The 24,026-nt window shown below is 53.6% G+C and overlaps 1 long non-coding RNA gene across 1 annotated transcript; it reads right to left on the reverse strand.

Moving 5' to 3' along the window:
• Positions 1-11,526: 11,526 nt before the first annotated feature.
• LOC115524220 lies at positions 11,527-14,658 on the reverse strand. Its single transcript, XR_004344063.1, has 3 exons — positions 14,433-14,658; positions 12,523-12,705; positions 11,527-12,302 (listed from the first exon to the last, which is right to left on the reverse strand). It is a non-coding gene; the product is annotated as an uncharacterized LOC115524220 (long non-coding RNA).
• Positions 14,659-24,026: the final 9,368 nt, after the last annotated feature.

Consider the following 24,026-nt stretch of genomic DNA (forward strand, 5'->3'; position numbering starts at 1 on the left):
GACTCCTGCCTGCCAGGGCGAGGGGCTGGCCGGTACCAGCTCTGGCCCCTGGAGCACATCTCTGCGGGAACCAGCGGCCATGGGACAGGACAGAGACAGCCCTGGGGGAGGACGAAGGTGGCAGGGTGCCCAGGGCAAGTCGCAGCCCCTGGGAAGAGAGGAACGGCTTGAATCGACTGCGCGCAACTTTTCCCCACGGAACGTTTCCTTCCGGACATCTGACTCAGAAGCCAGCAGCAGGAGGGATTTTCCTGGCTGAGCTGGAAGTTTCAGGACCAGAAGCCACCCCCGGCCTCCAGCCTCTGCCATATGGGGGCTGGGGGTCTTTTCTGTCCCCACAGCTCAGGAGCCCCTGCCCCACCCTGATGCTGGGGTCAGTTGCTCAAAGGGGCAGGACCGTGTCGCACACGAGACAAGGCCAGGGTGCCCCAGCCCCAAGACAGTGGTAGTGCCTGTCCCTGGGTTGGAGACGACGGCCCAGAACCGACCCCCAGGCAGGATTCTTGTACAAAGGTCCTGGGGCTGCCTTAATAAAGCCAACCGCGAGTCGAGCGGCTTAAAACGACAGAAATTTACGGTCTCTCAGTTCAGGAGGCCAGAAGTCTGAGCTCAAGGGGTCAGCAGGGCTGGGTCCCTCTGAGGGCAGGGAGGAAGCATCTCCTCCAGCTCTCCCCCAGCCTCTGGGGCTTTGCCAGCAGTCTCGGGGGCCCCTTGACTGGAGACGCGCCACCCTGCCGTCTGCCTGAGGCGTCCCGCTGTGGAATAACCCGGGCCTCCCGCCCAGAGCCACGTAAACCTCCACGGGCCCAGGGGCCCCTGGAGGACTTCGTTTGTTGGTCAGGCTTCTCCCGTTGAAACATCTGTGGCGGATGTCACCAGCCTCTGGAGCACGGAGGCCTCGCTGGGCTCCTCCGGGGTGGGGGACGCCCCTCCCCGCTCATCCCGGGGCAGCCTTCCCCCCCAGGCCTCCACCCCCGACTCCCGCTGCAGATTCCAGCAGGCAGCAGCACCCCCCACCCCGGGGGCAGCCCCACCACAGACCTTGCCTCCCGGCCCCTGAGTAAGGGAGTCTGGTGACCTCCCTGGTACTCAGCTCAAGGGCTTTGCCTAGCTTTTGCCACGTCGGCCCCAAATCGCACACCTTCTGTGTGAGCAGTGGCTTCCATGAATAGCACAGTGTCGGGGCGTCCGGGTGGCTCAGGGGTTGAGCGTCCGGCTTCGGCTTAGGTCACGATCTCACGGTTCGTGAGTTCGAGCCCCACTTCGGGTTCTCTGCCGTCAGCGCAGAGCCCGCTTTGGGGCCTACGTCTCCCTCTCTCTTTGCCCCTCACCCGCACACTCTCTCTCTCTAAAACAGATTAAAAAACAAAAGCAGAAAATGTTAGAATAAATAGCACAGTCTGGCAGGCCGTACAAGCACACGGGTGACCGGAAGGTCCTGGCTGTGTGAGTTAGCAACGCTCGGGTGTTCGTTGACTGCCCGGGGACCCGGGGAGCCCACCGTGTGTCCTGAAATTGTTGTCAAGTCACAAAACTGGGAGTCACGCTGCGCCATCATCTGGTGAACCTGACTTCACCAGAACAGAGGGCCCCGTGTGCCCTGGGTCAGCAGAAACAGGCAGCGGCCAGTAGGCGGTGGAAAAACCTCGCCCAACGGGGCCGATTCCCCCGGGTGCCGGGACTCCAAGCCCCAGCGGCCTCCCCGCGCTGACAGCCTGGCACTTGGGAGAAGAATCCAATCAGATGTCTAAGCAAACCTCCAGACTTTTCTCCTCGCCTTTAACCATGCCCACAACCGCAGCCTCTGAGGCACCTGGGCTTTTCGTCTACAAGGGAAGGTTTTCTGAGTTTTTCTTTCTGCACACAAGCCTCACGGAGCAGACCTGCGTCCTGATTTCAGGCGTGTTCTTACGGACAATTTTGTAAATGATTCACAGAATAAATTGTGAGTTTTCCCGGCGCCCTTAGTCCCGGGGCTAACGTGGTAGGAAGAGGGCCAGGGAAGCAAGGGCACATTGGAGGAGCCCCCGTGTGCCAGGCCCCATGTGCCAGCTTTTATGGGACAGCACACCGCGTCTGCCTGTCCCGTGAAGGGGGTACGATTGTCCCAATTCACAGAGGAAGAAACCGAGGCCCAGAAAGGCTGACACCAGGATGACCTAAGTCGTGGTCGCCTTCCAAGTCCGCGCCCTTCCTAGACCCCAAACAGCCATTTATAACCTGGTGCCGAGCACATTTTCGCCTCCACACCCTTAGAGAAAGGGACACAGCAAGTCAGAGGAGCCTCCCAAAGCCAGTGTCACTACTCAAGGCCAAAGAGTCAAGAACAGGAAGCAAATGCATGTGGGGAATCGCGATGAAGGGAAGTGAATTCTCCCCTTACAAACGCGACTGTGGGGTTGTCTCATGGAAAAGGAAACGGGAGGGGTGCCTGGCCTGCTCATTGGAAAAACATGTGACTCTTGATCTCGGGGTCGTGGGTTGGAGCCCCACATTGGATGCAGAGATAATTTAAACAAATAAAACTTGAAAGAAACAAAGAAAGAAAGAAAGAAGCAAAGAAAGAAAAAGAGAAAGAAAAAAGCAAAGGAAGAAAAAGAGAAAGAAGAAAAAAGCACAGGAAGGAAGAGAAAAAGAAAGAGATAAAAGGAAAGAAAGAGAGAAAGAAAGAAAGAAAGAAAGACAGACAGAAAGAAAGAAAGAAAGAAAGAAAAGGAAACAAGAGAGGAAGGCTGAGTTAAAAGAAATCCCAGCATGTCCAGTTTGGAACAACTGGGACCATGACGAGGGGGACGCAGAGGGCCTGCGGCTTTGTGCCAGGAACTGAGGTGACAGATGTTTCCCGCAGCAAAGCATTCAGAACTCAGTTGAAAAAGTGCGACAAGAAGAAAGTAGCATATCCAGTCACAAAACTGGTTTTTCTGGCATTTTCTTACTATCTCAGAGTGTGATCGGTGGCCCTGGGGACAAAACAGGCCTCCTCACTCAGCTGGGACTGATCGTCCACAGGCTAACCCCTGGCCACCAGGCGGTCCTCTGCCAAGGCTCTTGCTAAAGCCCCGTCCTGACTGTCCATCCTTCTCCCCCTCCTTCCTGGTCCCTGGGGTGTCTCTGGTCCAGCAGCCCTGCTCCTCGCTTGCGTTCCTTTCTGCTCTAACCCTGCCGTCTCTCCGGGAGCCCACATGGGCTCCTGGGGTCCCTGGCGCCCCGTGTCTGCTGAGCACAGGGCGGGCACCCCATCCCTCCTCCAGGAGCTCCCGGGACACAGGACCGTGGCACTCAGCGTGGACCCCTGGTCACTGTCCGGTACGAGGCTCGTCATGCTGCTGACACGACCCTGCCCCCACCTCCGTGCCTCCAGTAGGGAAAAGCTGGGACAAGGATTTCCTTAAATCCCCCAATTACACAGCTGTTCTCATTTGTTCTCTATAAAGATTATCCAGAAAGCTTCCACTTCCAGCTCCTAAAGGTGAGCCCAGCCAGGCCACACTCTGCCACCTTTGGGGTCACAGCTCCGTCCTCGGGGGCCACGCCCGGGAGACTGGGGCCACCTGAGGCTGTGTGTGTATCAGCGAATTGGCTTCCGTGTGTTAGAAAGACAACCACAGGCCGAAAACGGGGGCACTTGGGCCAAGCCACCAAACCAAGGCTCCATACCTAACCTAACTGCACTTCCGGCCCCTTCCAGAAGCGTAGTCTTAACCAGCCGGTCAGGAATTTTCAGTCCCTATCGCTGAGGTAACCGGTCTCCTACGTCCTCTCCATCCCTCCCACCCAAAGGGAGCTAAGACCCCGGGGCCCTTCCCGCCGAGGCTAGTGACCTTGCCGGGAACGATCCTTTCTTTTCTTTCGCTAATAACTTCCACCCCACCCCCCCCAGAAAACCCTTCCATTTTGTAACTAATTGCTGCCGAATTCTCGAATCGCTTGATAAAGCCAATTAGCTCTTCAAATGTACTTAGTTGAATTTTGTTTTTTAACACACCGGGGGCGGTGGGGGGGGGGGTGGGTGTAGTAGGGCACGTAACTACATCCGGAATCCGTGATTTTAGACCAGAGACTGGGTCTTTGGTAGAAAGAGCCAGAAAATCTACAATCAAATTCTAGCTGTGCCATCTACTAGTTATTTGTGAGTCCAAACGGATCGCTTAGGCTTACGTAAGACTCCGTTTGCCCAGTGCGGAAACCAGAGATGATCATTTTTGCTCTCCTTCCCTCCCAAGTTTGTGAAGACAATCCAATTATTGTGAATTGAATATGGGCTCTTTTTTGACGTTGTTTAATTTAAAGCGCTGTAAGCATGCAGGGTCTCTTTTGCTCGCCCTGAGGTAAAGGGAGAATCGGAGGGATGGGTGTAACTAGAGCCACCGTCTAGTGCCAGGTTTTGTGACCGCGAAGATGTCGTGTGGATGATCGCCCAACCCCCCAGAGAGAGCTTCTCGGCTATCGATCAATGGCAACCACACATCTTTTTTCAAATACGGGATGTCTGAGAAAAGCGAAGCGTTTATTAAATAAACGCTCATAAATGTGTCTATAGACACTATCCAGAGTCTACTTATTTCTACGTGGCTCTTGTGACAAAGAATGCCATGGGGCTGGAACCTTCTGTGACCTCTGAAGACCAGTCAGGTCTGTCCTCAGGGGTGGAGGCCAGGGGGAGGCCACCGTGGCGTCCAGGAATGCCACTAGAGGCTACGGGGAGACGGGATGGGGACGGGGTAATAACCAGGAGAGGGGGTAAGGTGGACGAGCACACAGGGGACACAGCGGAGCCCCCGGGGCCCTGATGGATACCATTATCCTCCAAAGACTGGACCCCCGGACGCCCCTGAGCTGGGGACTTCCCTGGACAGAGGACAGGAGTGTCCAGAGCCCCTGGCTCGGCGAAGGTCTGGAAGCAGGACAAGTTCGAAGACACCTGTCCTACCTCAGTGAACACCTGTCACACCTTTAGGCTCAAAGTCCTAGGAGCAGCTATTTGCCTACCTTCTGCCCTGATCTGTGAGCCAGCAGCTGCCAAACCTTGTCACCCCTCACTCTTGTTTTCACGGATCCCACTCCGCTAGATGAATGCAATTATGGTGTCACCTTTGCATCCTGGAACACCTGCCAGGAGGGAATAATGAAGCAGGTGACACCTGAGAGGGTTGCAGGGCCAGACGACAGTCCCCGGGAGCTAATGACTTTTGGACACATTCCTGGGGGTGGAGGCAGGATGGGCTGCTGGGGGTCCCCTGGGGGGACGTCAGCGCACAGCGGGGAGGTCAAATCCCGCCCCAAAAGGCCGATGGATCCTTGGCCCAATTAGCATGATAAGCTGGTATTTCCATATGGCTCAGAGCCAGGCTTTATAGCCAGTGAGACCCCCCTGAGGGGTGGGGCCTGCACTGCAATGGCCCAAGTGCCCCCTTTCCCAGGGAAATTGCACCCCAGGCTGCCCAGGGCCACCAGACTCCATCCGAAGGGGGTGTCTCCAAGTTTGGCTCCTCTGGCCTCCAGCCGCTCAGGGTGGAGAACGACCCCGTGGACGCCTGCTAGTGACGAGAGCGGGAGGTCACTCTTTGGGGACGAAAGGAAATCAGCAGCTTCCTAGGAAACGTGGAACCCGGTTTCTCCAACTCAGCCCTGCTCTCCAGGATTCAAGGTCCTTGGCCACTCGCTTCTGGGAACTCACTCACTTGCCTAGAAATACCCCCTCTCTGTTGTTCCTTGAAAACAAAGCACGGAAACATTAGAAAAATCCTTTCATTACCTGGTACAGTGCTTCACATGGACACAGCCACGGGGGACAAAAACGCCCGGGCTTGTAGCCACGAACAAAGAAGGATTCATCGACCCTTCTGAAAGAGACGCACACAGACACAGACCAGTGCACGCCTCCTTTTTTTTTTTTTTTTTTTAAATATATTTTTTATCTGGAAGATAAATATATTTTATCTGGAAGAAAAAGTTTACCTCGGGGGAGGAAAAACCAGTTGGGGACTGAACTTACTCAAACCGATCTGATAGCCACATCCATATTTTAAAAAGGAACCTCATGTGGGGCGCCTGGGGGGCTCAGTCGGTTGGGCGTCCGACTTCGGCTCAGGTCAGGATGTCGCGGTCCGTGAGTTCGAGCCCCGCGTCGGGCTCTGTGCTGACGGGTCAGAGCCTGGAGCCTGTTTCGGATTCTGTGTCTCCCTCTCTCTCACCCTCCCCCGTTCATGCTCTGTCTCTAAATAAACGTTAAAAAATAAAAATAAAACGATGCTGGCAGTGGGGGCGCCTAGGGGTTCAGTCGGTTGGGTGTCTGATTTCGGCTCAGGTCATGAGTCATGATCTCGCTGCTCGTGGTTTCGGGTCCCGTGTCGGGCTCTGTGCTGACAGCTCAGAGCCGGGAGCCTGCCTCTGATTCTGTCTCCCTCTCTCTCTGCCCCTCCCCTGCTTGCTCCGTGTCTCTCTCTCTCTCTCTCAAATAAAAAACATTTTTAAAATTTTAGAAAAAAGGGGGAGCCTCATGCATAAGCACCCTGGCGGCCCCAGGAAGGACCCCTGGAGAAAGGGAACAGCCACCACTAAAGCGATTTCCGGGAATGGGCCCTCGTGTCACTGCAGCTCATTTGTGCTGTTTCTGCAGTTCCGAAGGTGGAGTGCAGACAACGCCCGGCTGGCCCCTCCAGGCGAGCAGACCCGCGGGAGAGAAAGTACCGGGGCTGGAGACCTGGCCCCCCCACGCCTGCCCATTAAGAGATCGGAAAGGGGCAGCAGCACTTGCAGACGACACGGGATCCGGCCCTGGGTAGATGCGTCTTGAGCTCACGAACGCTAAGGTTTCCTCAAATGCAGCATTTCCGGTGAGCTCAGCGCCAGGCCTGCTGATGGTGAGCTGGGGGCGTGTGGAAGGTGGGCCTGGGGGCAGCAGTGGACGGCAGGGGGGCGGCTGAGCCCTTGCACTGCGGGGCAAAGGGTGCAGCTTGTCGGGGAGGACACCACCGTGTCCCTGCGGTGTCCCCTGAGTGTTCCAGACCGTGACCCGTCCAGAGAGAGTCAGACCAACGCGCCTCTGCTGGTTCTGCTTTTGGGAGACTTGCTTTTCTGCGATCGAGAAGCATCTGCCCCGTCAGAGCCCATTGAGAGTCAGCGTCAAGGGGCCCATGGCTTACAATCACTCAGCAGATCGTCTGCTCCTGTGTCGGGTGTGTGTGTGTGTGGTGTGTATGTGACGAAGGAGGGCAGAGGTTGCTGTGGACTGGGGGGTTGAGAAGCCTTCCCGAGGGCATTGGTGTTGAGCAGAAAGAGAAAGACGAGACGTAAGAACAGTTATTTTAGGCTGTGACCACCGTGCGGTCTATCCCTGGGAGAGGCCACCGTTAGGCGACAGGCTTGAGCGCCGGAATGTGGAGAGGGCCACGGCGAATGGCCACGGCGAACACCCGGCTAAATACAACCGGGCCCATTGGGCCACCGACCCCAAAATATCCATAAGCCCTACCTGACCGATGGGCTACTTACACCCAGGCATAGTTGCCAAGAAGGGAAGATCCCTCTTGTCCCCAAAGTTCCTCATCTTCCCCCTTTAAATATGGTCCCTCCTCTGCTGTCCTGCCCCCCAATCCCCTGCCGTCCCTCCTCTGCTGTCCTGCCCCCCAATCCCTTACGGTCCCTCCTCTGCTGTCCTGCCCCCCAATCCCTTGCGGTCCCTCCTCTGCTGTCCTGCCCCCCAATCCCTTGCGGTCCCTCCTCTGCTGTCCTGCCCCCCAATCCCTTGCGGTCCCTCCTCTGCTGTCCTGCCCCCCAATCCCCTGCCGTCCCTCCTCTGCTGTCCTGCCCCCCAATCCCCTGCCGTCCCTCCTCTGCTGTCCTGCCCCCCAATCCCTTGCGGTGTGTTCAGTAAACTTCTGTCTCCTTGGTTCTACCTCAGGTGAACCTACGACCCCCTGGGCAAACCGGCTTCCACCCGACTGTCACCCCACATATGGGGACCCCCGTCCACGGAGACACACACCACATGCCTGACGGGCGCTATTTGCCCAAAGCACATTTTTGCAGAGCCTCCTGGGATATGTTGGAACTCCAGAACAGCCCCCAGCAGTTAACCATTCCCAGGGAAGAAAAGAAGGCAAGACCGAGCAGCCACCATCAGGCCAGGAGGTTGCCTTAATGGCATCAGGGACGATCCATCAGCCCCCGCGCTGGTTCCAACCTGCAGACTGGCCCCACACGTTCTTGAGTTACCAGTGCAGGATCTAAACCCCTTCGAGCGCTCAGATCCCAGACCAGCGGGAGCCAGTGGGCTGGTGGCCCCAAACCCTGGCCAGCCCGGGGCTTCCATCATGGGGACCTGGACTCTGTCACCTTACGATGGCCTTCGCCCCAATTCCCGGCTGCACGCCCTATGGCGCAAGCCCCTTCCTGCACATGCATCATCCTTGGTTGAGCACGTGCCCCCGTTTGTCGTTTGAGGAGACGCTGCTCTGGGACAGTTCCCCCGTGTTCTCCTTCGCTTGTTCCAAGAACGGCCTTCCTTGTCCTATTCTTGGGCTTGGTTGTTGTGCCTTCTGGCTTGAGGAGGCGAACCCAGCTTCGGGTAACGTCAGGACTCGGCCGTGCTTCTCAGGAGGGGAGAGAGCGAGCCGGGCTGGCGCTGCTCTCTGGGAGATGTAGACGGGGGCAGTCCTGGCCGGCAGGAGCCGAGGATGCCTCTGCAGAGGGAACCGGGGCCCAGCACGGGGTCTCCTCGCCTGTAGGGCGATGGTGCGGGGACCTTGGGCCTCTTGTGACAGTGGGGACACATAGGCAGCTCCTCTTACAGGGTAAGAGCTAGCGAAGCCCTTAACGATACTGTTCACCATGCCTCGCGATATTGTTTTTTAGATATCGTAGAATACTCATGCAGTAGAATGTTTTATTCGGGCGTTGGAGTAACTTATTCTTCCTCTCCTCTACAGACGCACAGATACCGGAGCTCCGGTGCCTTCCTTAAATGGGTGTAGGATGTTACATTGTGCAAAAGGCTCTCGGCACGAGATCACCCCGCACCAGGTGCCTCCCCAGGGGTTACCGACTTAACCCCTCTGCCCCATAATTTCCTCTTCTGGGACACCGGGTCGATGGTTTGTAAATGACGCGGTAAAGGTGAGGCCCCCCCGTAAACGCTGGCCAGCCTCCCAAGCCCGCCTCCGTCGCACGGGTTCTCGGCTTTACTTCAGATGTTTGCACGTAGGGCCGGTTGGTCTGGTTGATAGAAGATACTCGCTCGAGCCTCAGAACGTGCCAAGGAGTGGAAAGGAAAGAAGACAGCTGGGCCACGTACGGGACAGATAAACAGACTGGGAATGGGCCCATATGCAACGTAGTGCGTCTCTGTTTTCCCCTTCTGTTTCCTTCCCGGCGGGATTTCCAGGCACACGGCACTCTGGGTACACGTAGCATCTTCCTGTGTTCTCTCCCGCGGCAGGTACAGTCGAAAACCTTGTACCCGGAGAGTCCATGACCAGACCCACTCACAGAGCTTGCGTATCTTAATTCCAAAAGAACATAAGGATTTTTTATTTTTTTTAATGTTTATTTTTGAGAGCAAGAGAGAGAGAGAGAGTGCGAGCAGGGGAGGGGCAGAGAGAGAGGGAGACACAGAATCGGAAGCAGGATCCAGGCTCCGAGCCGTCAGCACAGAGCCCGACGCGGGGCTCGAACCCACGGACCTCGAAATCATGATCTGAGCTGATGTCGGACGCTCAACCAACTGAGCCACCCAGGCGTCCCAAGGACTTTTTAAAAGATATTTTAGAGTATATGAAGTATACTTAAAGTGTATAAGACAAACGTATATCATATGAGAAATCGTCAGAGTAAGAAATAAATAGACTTAAAAGAACCATGACTTAGAAAAGTGTTTCCTGGGCCACCTGGGTGGCTTGGTCAGTTAAATATATGACTTTGGTTCAGGTCATGATCTCACGGTTTGTGAGTTCGAGCCCCCCATCGGGCTCTGTGCTGACAGCCTGGAGCCTGCTTGGGATCCTCTGTCCCCCTCTATCTCTGCCCCTCCCCTGTTGGCCTGCCTCTCTCTCTCTCAAAATAAGGACACATTTAAAAAAAAAGGAAAAGTGTTTCCCATACAGAACCTGTGACTCAATCGCATTTGTAGGAACGTGTAAGAGAGGAGCTACAGAATACCCTTAATATTTAGTGAGAAAGTGGTGAGAGATTGTATCACTCTTCCACCAAAAATTAACTTTCCACGCCCACTCACTTGAAAATCACTTAAGGGCGCCTGGGTGGCTCAGTTGGCTAAGTGTCCAATTCTTGATTCCGGCTCAGGTCAGGATCTCACGGTTTGTGGGTTCGAGCCCTGAGCCTGGCTCCGTGCTGACAGTGCGGAGCCTGCTTGGGATTCTCTCTCTCCTCCTCTCTCTGCCCCTCTCCCACTCCCACTATCGCCCACTCTCTCTCAAATAAACATTTAAAATAAGCAAATAAAGAAATATTTAAAAGCAAATCACTTAAACTCCTATGGCGTTATTTGTTTATTTATTTTGAGAGAGAGAGAGAGAGACAGCACAAGAGAGTACAAGTGAGGGAGAGGGTCAGAAGGAGAGAGAGAGAATTTCAAGCCTGGTCCACGCTCAGTGCGGAGCCCCACTCGGGTGGGACTCAATCCCGTGACCCTGGGATCATGACCCCAGCCCAAATCAAGAGTCTGACGCTCAACTGGCAGAGCCCCCCAGGTGCCCTCCCCACCCCCTCCAAGACGTTATGTTTAATAAAAGTTTTATTTACCAGGATACTCTTGTTAGCATCTGCAGGAAGGAAGGGAGCAAGGCTCCGGTGTCCTCAGCTTTTGCTTCTAGCCTTTCCTTGATAGTCTTTTCTTTTGTTCTCCTTCCGGAAGATGAAGAACAGGTTCCAACCACAGGTGCTGGGCCCAAGGTTCTGCCGCGTTCTAGAGTACAGGGCCTCGCACCCCACCAGGAGGGATGCGGCCTCCCACTCCCGAGAGCAGACGGTGGTGCACCGAGCACAGCCCACAGGGGCCAAGAGGACTTCTAAGGACCACCCGGGGAACAGGATATGCTGGGACTCCAGGAAGCAGGAGAAGACCTGGGGGGATCTGGGGGCCCCCGTAATTCCTTCCTTCCTTCACTAGTTCAATAAATATGCGCTGAGCAGCTCAGCGTGCCAACCTCTGTCCTGGGCCTTTGGGATGTGTCGTACACAGAACAGGCAAAGACTGCGGCCCGCGTGGACCTTATGTGCTGCGGGAGGGAGGTGTGCCCCAGAGAGAGACAGGGGACAGTGGATTGCAAAGAGAATGAGGGACTCATCTGTATGGTTTATTATAAAGTGTAAGCGCTGTGGAGGGAAAGGAAGAGGGAAGGAAAGGAGGGAGGGACAAGGGATAATAGGAGGGGGTAGGGGAGAGTGAGGAGGGAGGGAAAGGGTTAGAGGAAGTAAAGGAAGAGGGAGGGAGAGGGAGAGTAAGTAGGAAGGGAGAGGGGTGAGGGGCAGGGGTGGGGAGGAGGAAGTAGGGGGAGTAGGGAGAGGGAGGGAGGGGGTAAATTGAGGAAGTTGGGAAGGGAGGTTGCAACACAAAATGGCAGGGGAGCCTCAGGGTCTGGGGGCTCCTGGGCAGGGTGGGGAGGGGGCTGGCTGGCTGGGACTGGAAACAGAGACAGGCACCCTCTGAGCAGGGCCTGTGGGAAGTGAGGGGGTGACGTGTGGGGGTCGTCACAGGGGCAGGTCCAGAGGGAGCGGAAGAAGTCCCCATTGTGACCGCCATGTTGAATTGGAGGTGTCCCATTGGGGGCAGAGGCCGCAGGGTCTCCGTGTTGGGAGCTGAGGCAGAGACGGCTGGGCTGAGCTGGTGACTCCTGCTCACTGATGGGATACTTCAAGGCCACCTTCTTCAAGGTTCTGGGAGAGCCCCACAGGGCGGACCAAGTACCACTTGGAGCCGGCATCTCCTGGGCTTGAGGCCCGAGGACAGAGGGAAACCGGGGCAGGGGTGGCAGACAGTCCAGAGAAAAGAGACCGGAGGCGGGATGGTCAGCCCTAGATCAAATGCTACTGAGGGCTCAGGTCAGGCGGGAGCCCCCAGACTCCATTCTGGGGCGCCGAGCCAAAAATGATTTTCATAACCTTGACTGTCCTTCCCTGGGTTGTGCAAGCCTGTCCCCAGGGTCCACACGTGGTTTCCATCAAGGGACTCCATCAGGCTCAATGTCCCATGTGGTGACAACAGGTCCTCAAGGATAGGAACTTAGTTATTTAGCCTCCACCTTCAAGTACAAAATGCCCCGGCCCAAGGTTATCACCAAGAGCTGGAAAAATAAAAACATTGCAGCCGTCACTTGCCGGAAAGGCGAGTTCACCACCCAATGGCGACATTCGGAAATAGAAAGCAGCCAGCCTCCAGCCTTCCAGAACCAGTAGGGCAAGATTGTTTCCATTTCGTGACTGGAATGCTACTGTTCCCTGCCCTTGTTAAGTACAGATGCATTAGGGGATTTTCTTTCAAAACCAGAGAAAAACTTCACTTACGTGGACATGCTCTAAAAATGTTGATGAAGGAAAAGCCCTCAAATTCTTTCTGAAGTTCCTGCAGGATCCAGGACTGGGGTGCAGCAAGCCCTTCGCTTAGTATGGGGCAAGCTCCTTGTTCTCTGAGTCTCAGTGGCCTGGGGGTGCTTGTAAACTGGGGGTGCTGATGCTCACTGCCCACAGCTGCTTAGGGAGTAGATGACAGAAAGCGTGTAAGAGCCTGGCTTATGGCCGCTGATAAATAATGGAGATTGGCCGCCTTTAAACTCGAGTCCCAAGAAGATAAACTTTTTTTTTTTAAGGAGATAAACTTCTCCCAGAGGGCTCGTCCCCCAAACCCCCAGGAAGCCCCAAAGTCCCAAAGTCCAGTCCTAATGGCAAGCAGCAGGTCTGCCTGCTGGAACCAAACCCCCACTGTCCCAAGTGACCCAAGGGAGGGATGTCCAGGTGAGAGCCCCAGGTGCCCGGGTCTCCGGGAGCGGCCACTCTGGCCCCTTTCTCCGCATCAGGCAAGAGTATGGGTGGGCCTTTGCTGGAGATTGGATGGCTGAAGGGAGCAGCTGTGTACCCCGTTGGCTTGTCATTCAAATCCTGTGACTATGGTTTAAAAACGAATACTTGCCATCCCGCTGTGTAAACAGGCCTCCGTCCTGCTCTTTGCAGGAAGCATAACTTTCCTGTGACTTTCTTGTTGGCTCTGGACTCAGCCCCCACCCACCTGAGGGGAAAGAGCCCCAACCTTCCAGAAAAACAGCAAATGAACCCCACCCACCATAACTGACCCAACCCAGCCCTGGTCAGCCAGGCTCCAACCCCACCCTCTTCTCCCAGGGCTTCCGGAAGGTGGCTCCTTCCACAGGACCAGGCCCGCACACACCCAGAAGGGTACATTGAAAGAGTTTCTGGTAACTTTTTTTTTTTTTTAAAGTAAGCTCTATGCCCAACATGGGGCCTGAACTCATGACCCCGAGGCCAAGAGTTGTATGCTCTACCGACTGAGCCAGCGGGTTCCCCAAGTTTCTGGTAATTTTTCATAATGACATCACTGAAATCCTAGGTTTTTAAATTAAAAAAATTTTTTAAAATATGGTTTGACCTATGTTTCCCTATCACCATCAATAACAATAACTGTAACGGGGCGCTTGGGTGGCTCAGTTGGGTACGCGTGTGACTTCGGCTCAGGTCGTGATCTCACTGCTTGTGAGTTCGAGCCCTGCGTCGGGCTCTGTGCTGATGGCTCAGAGCCTGGAGCCTGCTTCGGATTCTGTGTCTCCCTCTCTCTCTCTCTGCCCCTCCCCTGCTCACACTCTGTCTCTCTAAAATGAAAAAAAACGTTAAAAAATTTTTTTTAAATAAACAAAATAACAGCTAAAGCGCTTAAAATGTGCCAGCCCTGTGTGAGATGATCGGCATGTGTTGTGTCTTAATTTCCCAGTGTCCAAGGAAATAGGCTTTATCTCCCCCCTCACAGACGGGGAAGGCCGCGTCAGGAGGCAAAACAGATTCAGAATTCAGCCCCAGTGTGACCAGGGTGGTGTCCCTCCCTCTTCAGATAACCTTCCCCACCCTCCCGGCCACCAGCCCCATCCGGCCCCGCCCCACCCAGGCCAGACTTAGGCCTCTTCCTCCTCCTTCCCCCATTTTCCACCCCTGTCCCGCCCAATTAGGAGAGCTAGGTGAAACTTCCAGCAGTTTGGTTGTCCACCAGCCTCTTCTGTTTCAAGAATTCTTTCTCAACCGTCACACGACTCACGTCTTCTGGTCATATTATCCACAGCTGTCCAGATTCAACCGCAAGCTCAACGCTACCCTAGGTCACTCTCGCTTGTACACCTCCCCTCCCCGCACCTCGTGCTGTCCTCCCCTCCCTCCCGCGGGATGGACAGAATCTGGGACCGATCTCTTTTTACCTTGGGTGCGTTCTGCGCCTGTCTCCCGCCACTCAGTATTCGACAGAGGAGCCCCTGTCGTGGGGCACACAGTGCAAACAATTTCCTGTGTATCTTTGGAATTCCCAAGTGCCTTTTGAAATCACCCCACCCGGACGTTGGTGAACCCTTGTGGTCTGACGTCTCCAGCTCAAGGAACTCTCGTAGGTCTCTTCACCTCCGCCAGCTTCCTTCTCCCTGGACTTCTGCAAAGTCAAAGACAAGATCTGGTGGGTTTCCCTCGGTCGTAAATACTGTCTTTCGTGGCTCTCCCTCCCCGGCCCTTTTGCTCTGGGGTTGTAACAATTCCCCAAGTTACGAGAGTTATGTTGACCGGCTCATCTAGCACAACGGGCTTCAGCTCTCTCTGCCTGCTGCTGTCCCTGCTCAGCTTTTCATTTCTTCTCAAACATTATGCCTCTTTCTCCGAAAACTCTTCTTGGAGCTCCAAGTGCTCATTCTTTTCAAAACAGTAAAATCTCGGGGCGCCCGGGTGGCTCAGTCGGTTGAGCGTTCGACTTCGGCTCGGGTCACGATCTCGCAGTTCTTGAGCTCTTGCCCCGCGTCGGGCTCCGTGCTGACGGCTCAGGGCCTGGAGCCTGTTTCAGATTCTGTGTCTCCCTCCCTCTCTGCCCCTCCCCTGCTCAAGCTCTGGCTCTCTCTGTCTCTCAAAAATGAATAAACATTAAAAGAAATTTTTAAAAAATAACAAAAAAATAATAAACACAGTAAAATCTCTTCTTTCCTTCGTGTAATAGGTTCTGAGACTTCCCTGAGGGGGAAACAATGTTAGCTCAAAATTAGCTCAGGAAGTATTGGCTCGATGGCCCTCTTTCAGCCAGACTCTCCTCGTGAGTCTGGGAGCTTCTCATTGTCTGCGCGCATAAGCAAACGCTAAGACGGATGCAACTGGGGGGCTAGCCTGGACTCTCTCTGTAACCAGTGGGGGTCTCCAGGGGAGGGCGGAGAATGAACCTGGGGGTGGGGTGAGCTGACATGCTTCTCCTTGGAAATGGTGCAGAGGCAGCATGGAGACAGGTGGGCAACGGCTAAGAGCGGCTGCCATTTTGAGCCTAGCGGGTGGTCCTGAGCCCTTGACTCTGCAGGCAAAGGCTGCTGGCCACCCTGCGCGCAGCACTCCGATGGGACTTCTGATGTTTCTAATGAGTGCTCCCATAGCTGCTCCAGACCTGCCCACCTATCCTTCCAGCCTCCCTCTGCTGATGGGACTCCAGGCATGTCTCTAAGAGGTCACAGGGAAACAACAGAGAAGCTCTTGGCAGGGGCCAGACAAGCTTGGGCCTTTCGGGGCTGCCCCAGCCTCCCTCCCCCTCCTTTTTGTTATGGGATCCCCACGTGACCTGCAGCCCTGTCCTCTCCCCTCTGGGTCCTCGCTGTTCACTAAGGGACCTGCCAGACCAGGAGTTGTACCCCCATCCCCCAGCAGGCAGCCCACAGGGGCAAGCAGGTCAGATGTTAGGCGTGGCTACTTTAGGTACAGGGAGGGCCCTGCCTCTTTGTGGTCTAGGGGACCACCTGCCTTCTCCTCCGACCCTGCCCGGACCACCCATCGTGGGCCATCACACCCTGAGCTTGTTGGTCGGGGATGGGCTTCTGTACCCCGACCTTGAGGGGGTGGTTTCCAGGCCACGTTACTTCTCCTTCCAGCAGAGATGACCCAGATCTGACTGACGCTGGGAGCGGGGGGGAAGGGGTGCAGAGACTCACCTGCCTCTTCTCCACACCTTCTTCCTTGTTTGTCTCCTTCACTGCCTCCCTTCTGCACTCCTATTCTGTGCTCCGACAAACTCATAAATCCACACAGAGGACAGTCCCGTTCTCCAAATGGCCCCTGTCCAAACAGATGCTCGAATTTGTCTTCCTCCAGACTTTCACCGGGAAAGGGACGCAAAGAGGCTTTCAGAAGCTGACCAAAACAAATACGACACAGTAAAGAAGACGTGCTTGCAGCCGAACGAGTCGTCTGTGGCCACCAACCCGCTTCTGATTCCGCCACTCAGGGACTCCGCCTGCCTTGGTGTTAATATCAATGAATCGTGATGATGTAAAATTCCAAGTACGCAGGAGAGCTGTGAACTCCGGAAGGATGCTAACTCTGGCAAAGAGGATTCCCGCTCCCCCCCCCACTGTCCCCCCACCCAGCATCACCTGTGGGATCCCAACCAAACCCCAGTCTCCAGAATGAGGACTGGAAGCGGTTCCCAGAACAATGGGAAGGACGGAGCTGTGTGGTTACAGAGAGGGAACGAGGCCATTCTGACCAAGCCCTGGAGCTGAGGAAGGCTGACAGCTCGGGTAGGCACCCCCCAGATCCCAGAAACACACAACCCGGGGGCAAGTCTTAACATCCAAGACATGTTCAGGGAAGGTAAACGTTGGCTGATTCCTACCCAGCGAGTACGCCCACATAGGTTGTTCTGTGCCGTTGACTCTCACGATGGTCAAATACACACCTGAGCAGAAAGAACCATCATTTCGTGAACCACAAAGAGAAAGATATGTTACCATTACCCCATGACATGAGGCTTTCTTATCACTTAGGGGTTTTGTTTTGTATCTTTGAAAGAGGTTTATAGTCCTACTTGGCCATTCCTGTGTGAACATAAAACATAGGTGAAATAGACTGGAGAGTTATTCCTCCCTTTAAATTTTTAAATGTTTATTCACTTATCTTGGGAGAGAGAGAGAAAGAGCTTGAGCAGGGGAGGGGCAGAGAGAGAGAGACCAGAGAGAGACAGAGAATCCCAAGCAGGCTCCACGCTGTCAGCACAGAGCCCGATGCAGGGCTCGAACTCACGAACCGTGAGATCATCACCTGAGCTGAAACCAAGAGTCAGACACTTGACCTACCGAGCCACCCAGGCGCCCCGGGATAGTTGGTATCTAAAGGGAAGCCTGACGTGAGTCTTATTTCCTCCTGTGCTAAAATGTGCCTGATTCGTCCCTTTGAGAAGGGAACCTCGTCCAGGTAGAAGAACCCAGGCTTCGGCGGCTGGTGAAGGCTTCAGAACCAGCTCATCATTGTCTGCTGGGATCTAAGACAGATCCTCAGCGCCCCTCACTGCGGCACGGGCACAGGACGCCTGCCCTGGAGCGACAGAGGATGCAGTCAGCGCCCAGGACGCGGTGGGACCTCAGCGCCGCTGTCCTTCGCTGTCCCTCCGAAACGGGGACATGTGCCCTGCCTGCTTCTCGCTGTGCAAGAGTCACATCGCTGCGAAAACTTAGCAGCAGTGAGTGGGCACTGAGCACACGGAAGGAGCTGCTGTGCACCTGTCTGGACAGCGCTGGTGAGTCCTACCCTCTCCACGCTAAATGCTGACTGCTCCCTCTCTGTGCCCCTTGTCCCCTCCTCACGGATTCTTGCAGCAGCCTCCTAATCGGTCCCTCTGTCTCTGGGCTCACCACCACCCATCTCTCCTCCACCTGAGCTGGAGTCGTGTTTCCAAAAAGAAAATGTATTTGTGGTGTGACCTTGCTAACCTGTCATCTCTGATGGAAGGGGCTATTTGTCCCAGGTGGCTCCAGCTCTGATGTGGTCAGTGGCACAAAGGACGGCTCAGCATGTCTGTTAAACGAGCCACGGGGATGCCGTCTGCAGGACCACCTGGCCCTCCTCACCTTCTGTACGCTCCCCGGGCCAGTGTTCTGGGGTCCTCTCCAGCTAGACCATCCTGTGGTCTCTCAGAAAGGTCACATGATAAGGAGCACAGGCTGTGAGGTCTCCAGAATCTGAATCCCACTTTCACCACTCAGCAGTCAAATATCAACTCTGGGGGCGCCTGGGAGGCTCAGTTGGTTGAGCTGCTGACTCTTGATTTTGGCTCAGGTCACGATCCCAGGGGCGTGGGTGGGAGCCCTGTGTTGGGCTCTGCGCTGGGCCCGGAGCCTGCTTTAGATTCTCTCTCTCCCTCTGCCCCTCTCCCCTGCTCGCACGATCTCTCAAAGAAAAAAAAAAAAGAAAAAAAAAAAGAAAGAAAGAAAAAGAAAAAAACCCACACAAAAAACATATCAACTCTGCCTCAGTATCTCATTTGTAAAATGAGAACGATCATGGTGCCTGCTAACAGTTATTATTAGGAGTATATATTTCACTGAGAGGACTGGCATGTTTTCTACCAACCGATACTATTTTGAAATAAATCTCGTTTCATTCATAAATATTGCAGCATGTCTGATCTAAATAATATCTGTTAAACACACACACACACACTCTCAATGCCATTACTCTAAAATACTCTAAAAATATCAGTAATAGTTCCATAACATCATCCAACCGGTGTTCAAATTTCTCTAATTGTCTTACAAGTAACTTTTCCTTTTTGTTTAGTCATGAGCCAAAGAAGATCCCTGTGCTGCAAATGACTGATAAGGGTCTTGGGACTCTTTTGATCTATAACAAGACTTGGCAAACTTTCTGCAAAGGGTTAGACGGTAAACATGTGAGCCTTCGAAGCCACATGGTCTCTGTAGCAACTGCTGAAACAGACAGACATGGCTACGTTTCAATAAAGTTTTATTCACAAAAACAGGCAGCAGGGCTGAATTGGTCCCCCGGATGTCATGTGCCAACCTGTGACGTAGAGGCTTAATCAGATTCGGGTTCGATTTTCCGGCGAGAACGTTTCACTGGTAGCATTGTGGACTTCCACGAGGAAGCACGGAATGCTGGGTGGTCCCTCTGCTTTGTCTGTGAAGTTCTCAGCCAGGGATGCTCAGTGCCCAGATCCATTAACCCCTTAAGGGCTGCTCAGTGACAGTGTTCCAAGCCCATCATCTTTCTTCTTCGTGTGTCAGCTGCAAACCTTCTATGATGGGAAGTTTCCCCTCACCAATTATTTGGTTATACTGAGGTGTAGTTTGTACAGGAAAGTCAAGACAATAGATGCGTGATTCTTCTCCCTTCTCTGCCAGTTTTTTTTTTTAAGTTTATTTATTTATTTTTTGAGAGAGAGAGGAGAGAGATTGAGAGAGAGGCAGAGAGAGAGGGAGAGAAAGAATCCCAAGCAGGCTCCATGCTGTCAGCACAGAGCCCGACCCAGGGCTTGGTCCCATGAACCCTGAGGTCATGACCTGAGGTGAAATCAAGAGTCAGATGCAGGTCGCCTGGGTGGCTCAGTCAGTTAAGAGTCCAACTCTTGGCTTTGGCTCAGGTCATGACCTCGTGGTCCCTGGGTTTGAGTCCTGCATCAGGCTCCGCGTGGACAGTGCATAGCTTCCTTGGGATTATCTCTCTCTCTCTCTCTCTCTCTCTCTCTCTCTCTCTCCCTTCCCCTGCTTGTGCTTTCTCTCTCAAAATAAATAAATAAACTTAAAAAAAATCCCCCCCCCCAAAAAATAAAAGAGTTGGATGCTCAACCGACTGAGCCACCCAGGAGCCCCTCTCTGCCAGTTTTTGAAAATAACACATTGGGTTCCTTAGCATGCTTCCAAAAGAATCAATGTACTTTTTCAAAGAACATTATGATCGAATAGGTTTCAAGATAATTGAAGTGTTTTGAGCCATTGCAGTTACCACTTCGAATGCTGTTTGAATCGTCCAGGCTCTGCCTTAGCTCTGGACAGAGCCTCCAGAGCCTTTGGTTACATCCTTGCTTCCTGGTAAGACAAGACGCTCCAGGGTCACGATGCTCAGTTTCGTCCCCAGACCTGGGATCAGCCTTCTCTGGGGAGCCACCGTTTGCTTTATGGGGAAGGGGTGGGGGATGTGATATTTAGAAGCCCTAATGTAGGCACTACAGATGTTCATCGTATGTAGGTGTTTCCAGTAGACACAGCAAGCCTTCTTCTTCTTCCTTTTTTTTAAAGTTTTATCTATTTATTTTGAGAGAGAGAGAAAGTGTGAGCAAGGGAGGGGCAGAGAGAGAGAGAGAGGGAGAGAGAGAGTCCCAAGCAGGCTCCACACAGTCAGCACAGAGGCCGATGCAGGGCTCGAATTCACGAACCATGAGATCGTGACCTGAGCGGAAGTCAGATGCTTAATCACTGAGCCACCCAGGCGCCCCAAGGTTTATTTACTTTTTTAAGAACGACCTCAGGAGTACCTACTGGAATTTCCAAATCAATTCAGGACCACAAGTCTCCAGACCTCTTCAGTCGGACACCTTATTCCCTTTCTCCCACGCTCTATTCCCTGGTTCGCCTGGGGAGCTTTTAAAACCAGCCGTTCCGGAGGCCGGCCCCAAACCAACTGCCGGGTGGGATCCCGCAGGTGCCTCACGGAGCAGGCAGGCTTGGTGCGCAGGAACCAGTGCTCGGGGCCGCCGGGGGGCTGGGTAGGAATAAAGCTGGAGACCTGTCTACAAGCCCGTCCATCCAGGAGCGAAGCTCTGTTAGGGTGAGGAGTGCAAGGAGGTAGAAGTAGAGATAAGGAGGCACACAGCACCTTCCAGAAGGGTGGCTGCACGGGGAGGGAGATAAGCCAGCAGCCTTCACAAGTGGGGTCAAGATGGGTTTTACCAAAAGGGAAGTGGGGGCTGTCTGCATGTTTGTAAGTTTCTGAGAAGGAACCATGAGGCAGACAGAAAAGGAAACCACAGGATACTAAAGAGATGAGCTGATAAGATTCCCCTGGGCTGTAGGGGGTTGGCGTCTTGCTCCGTCTGGGAGGCCCTGGGAGAGACACAGGAAAGGGCCCTTTGATTCTCCGAGTATGGTCTGACCCTTTCAGAGGGCCCTTTAGCTCAACGCTATTTGCATGATGACAGTAAAGTGTTACTTGTCTTTCTCACTTTCCTTCGGTTCTGCGGGCTGGGTGGAATTTTCCAGAGGTTTCCAAATGGACGGAATGCAGAAGGGTATATGAGAATCCAGCTGCCTCCCGTTAAGCCAGATAAAGAGACTTGCAAAAATGCAAAATAATCATTCTTCTCACTTTTTGAAAAAGTTAGTTTTCGTTAAAATGGTATTTGATGGGGGCACCTTGGGTGGCTCAGTCGGTAAAAGTGTCCGACTTCGGCTCAGGTCATGATCTCAGAGTCCGTGGGTTCGAGCCCCGCGTGGGGCTCTGTGCTGACAGCTCGGAGCCTGGAGCCCGCTTTGGATTCTGTGTCTCCCTCTCTCTCTGTCCCTCCCCTGCTCACACTGTCTCTCTCTCTCTCTAAAATAAATATAAAAAAAATTAATGTTATTTTATGTTGTTGTATAATGGGTTTGTTACATTATTTTTTAAGTGCATTATTACATATTGTTAACATTTGTTTTAATTCCTAATTTGGTGACTATTGATAGGTATGATCTACATAAACAAAAGTTCCTGGGGCGCCTGCCTGGCTCAGGCCGGGGAGCATGCCACTCCTGATCTCCGGGTTGTGAGTTCGAGCCCCACAACTCGAGATGGTCCAGAGATTACTTAAAATATAAAAATAAAATCTTAAAAGATTTTATTTTTAAGCAATCTCTACACCCAGCGTGGGGCTCGAACTCACAACCCCCAGGTCAAGAGTCGTATGCTCCACTGAGCCAGCCGGGTGCCCCTAGGGTCCTTAGTTTTTAAGGGAGTAAGAGGGTCCTCAGACCCAAAAGTGTGAGAATTGTTGGTGTCGAAGGAGCTCAGAGTTAGTGCTGAGAACCAATGAACGTCAACAGACACATCGGTGACAATCTTCGTGACCAAGCAACACGTATTCCTGGAAGGAATCCTTGGTTGGCTCCTTGGGCAGGAGGGCAAGACCCTTTCTCACCCTCAGCTGGGCCAGGCATTTCTGGGTGAGGACGTTTGCTCTTTGCAAGGCGGGGTGGGCCAGTCTCACTCGTAGGCCTCGGTTTCCCCATGTGGACCCAGAAAGTGTGGCTGAAATGGTGGCTCTTACAGGGATTCTTGGGGAATGCTGGGGTGCTGCAGGGGGGTGTGAGGGGTCCACCTTCTCCCTGCCGCTCCCCAGTGCTTTGGGACACAGCTTCTTTCTCAGAGAAGGGCTTCGGGGAGTGCATAAAGAACCCCTAATTGGCTCCGGAATGACAGGCCTGCCACATAAGGTTCCAGGGAGAACACCTGGGAGGTAAAACTATTGTTTCCCGGACCCAGGCTGCACCCTCGTTGTGAGGAGGGGTCGGGCCGAGAACTGCAAGACCATTTGTAACAGAGACGGCCGTGGGGACAGTCATCAGATGCAGTCACTTCAGCCCTATTCGTTTCTGAGAAGACAGCTCCAGCGTCCATGAAAACTACATGAGGTCCCCTGTGACCAGATCTTAATGCGTCTGTTTCCCGTAAACTTAAACTGGCTTTTCAAAGCGAAAAGCTCATGAATGCTCACACTAGGCGGGGGCCGGAGTCCCACAAAGGACACACCTTCATTAGACTTGATTTTCAAAATCTTCCCTGGTGGTTTTTAATAATGAGAGCAAATGTCTCTGATGTTGAACTTCCAGTCAGGTAGCCCCTATGCCAACGTCCTTAATAAATTGCATGTGCTTTTTTTTTTTTTTTTTTTCCCCAAGGTTGTGTTCTTCCGACAACTGTCTGCACTTCTTTTTGGACCCCCTCAAGACTGGACACCAAGGAGTATAAATAATCATTCTTTAAAAATTATACTTCGTCTACAACCTTGAATTCGAAATGTGAATATATGAATATAATAGCTCTGGAATTACTATGCAGATTTATGGGGATATCAATTTGGGTTATATCACAGGCCCTACCAGGCCTTTCTTTTTTGAGGCTGGGGATTTGTTAAAGTTGGGATACAGTCTGGGGAAAATGTGATTTTTATACGCACAACCGAAGATCTCTGACATATGGGTCTCTTGCAGAGCGAGACCTGATTCTAAAATCGAGAAGACAGGAATAAAAATCAAATCTTGGATAGAAGTAGCTGGAAATTACAGCGAGGAGCGAAGCTTTGCTCCAACCTTCCCACTGTTTGAAGACGGGCTTGTTTGTTTTTTAAAACAGCCAGCATATTTCAGCTGGAGGAGGTAGAAAAGATTCGCCTGCTCCTTGTTTCAGTGGAAATCAATGGACCTTAGTTTGTGTAACTGTTCCCCCCGCCCCCCCCCCGCGTTTAGTACCTAAAATAAAATAACCCTCGTTGCTGGCACTGCTGAGCCCCTTCTTTGGTCTTGGTGTCTGCGCTAAACAAGTATTAATTAGATAATCCGCCGGGAGCTGGCGGTGGGGGAAGCGGAGGGTTGAAAGGCAACGTGCAGCCTTGGCGGCCCTGATTTTTGCATCGTGACTGCAACTCGCTTGGTGGACTGAGGGAGTCCTGGGGGAGGTGAGGGAGCAGCTCCCGCCAGCTTCCCATCTGCATTACGGACAAGCGTGGGGCGGAGAAGCCCAAGCTCAAAGCCAGAAGCGGACACCACCTCCCGGGCGGTGACGGTGGGCGCCAGGGGGAGCCGAGGCTCGGGCAGCCAGCAGAGGCATCCAAGCCCCATCCCCTCCACCCCCAAGATTTCTACGGAGAAGTCTCCAAAGCTCTCGCGTCCTCCCTGCCTCCCCCACCCCCGCCTCCACTCAGATTTCTTCCAAATCTGCCGGGGGGCCGAAGTGGGGACAAGGAAGCGGGAGTGAGCAGGCATGGGGGTGGGGATGGGGGTGGGTGTTCAGCG

The sequence above is a fragment of the Lynx canadensis genome, chromosome C2, assembly GCF_007474595.2.
Source record: "Lynx canadensis isolate LIC74 chromosome C2, mLynCan4.pri.v2, whole genome shotgun sequence".
NCBI classification, from domain to species: domain Eukaryota; kingdom Metazoa; phylum Chordata; class Mammalia; order Carnivora; family Felidae; genus Lynx; species Lynx canadensis.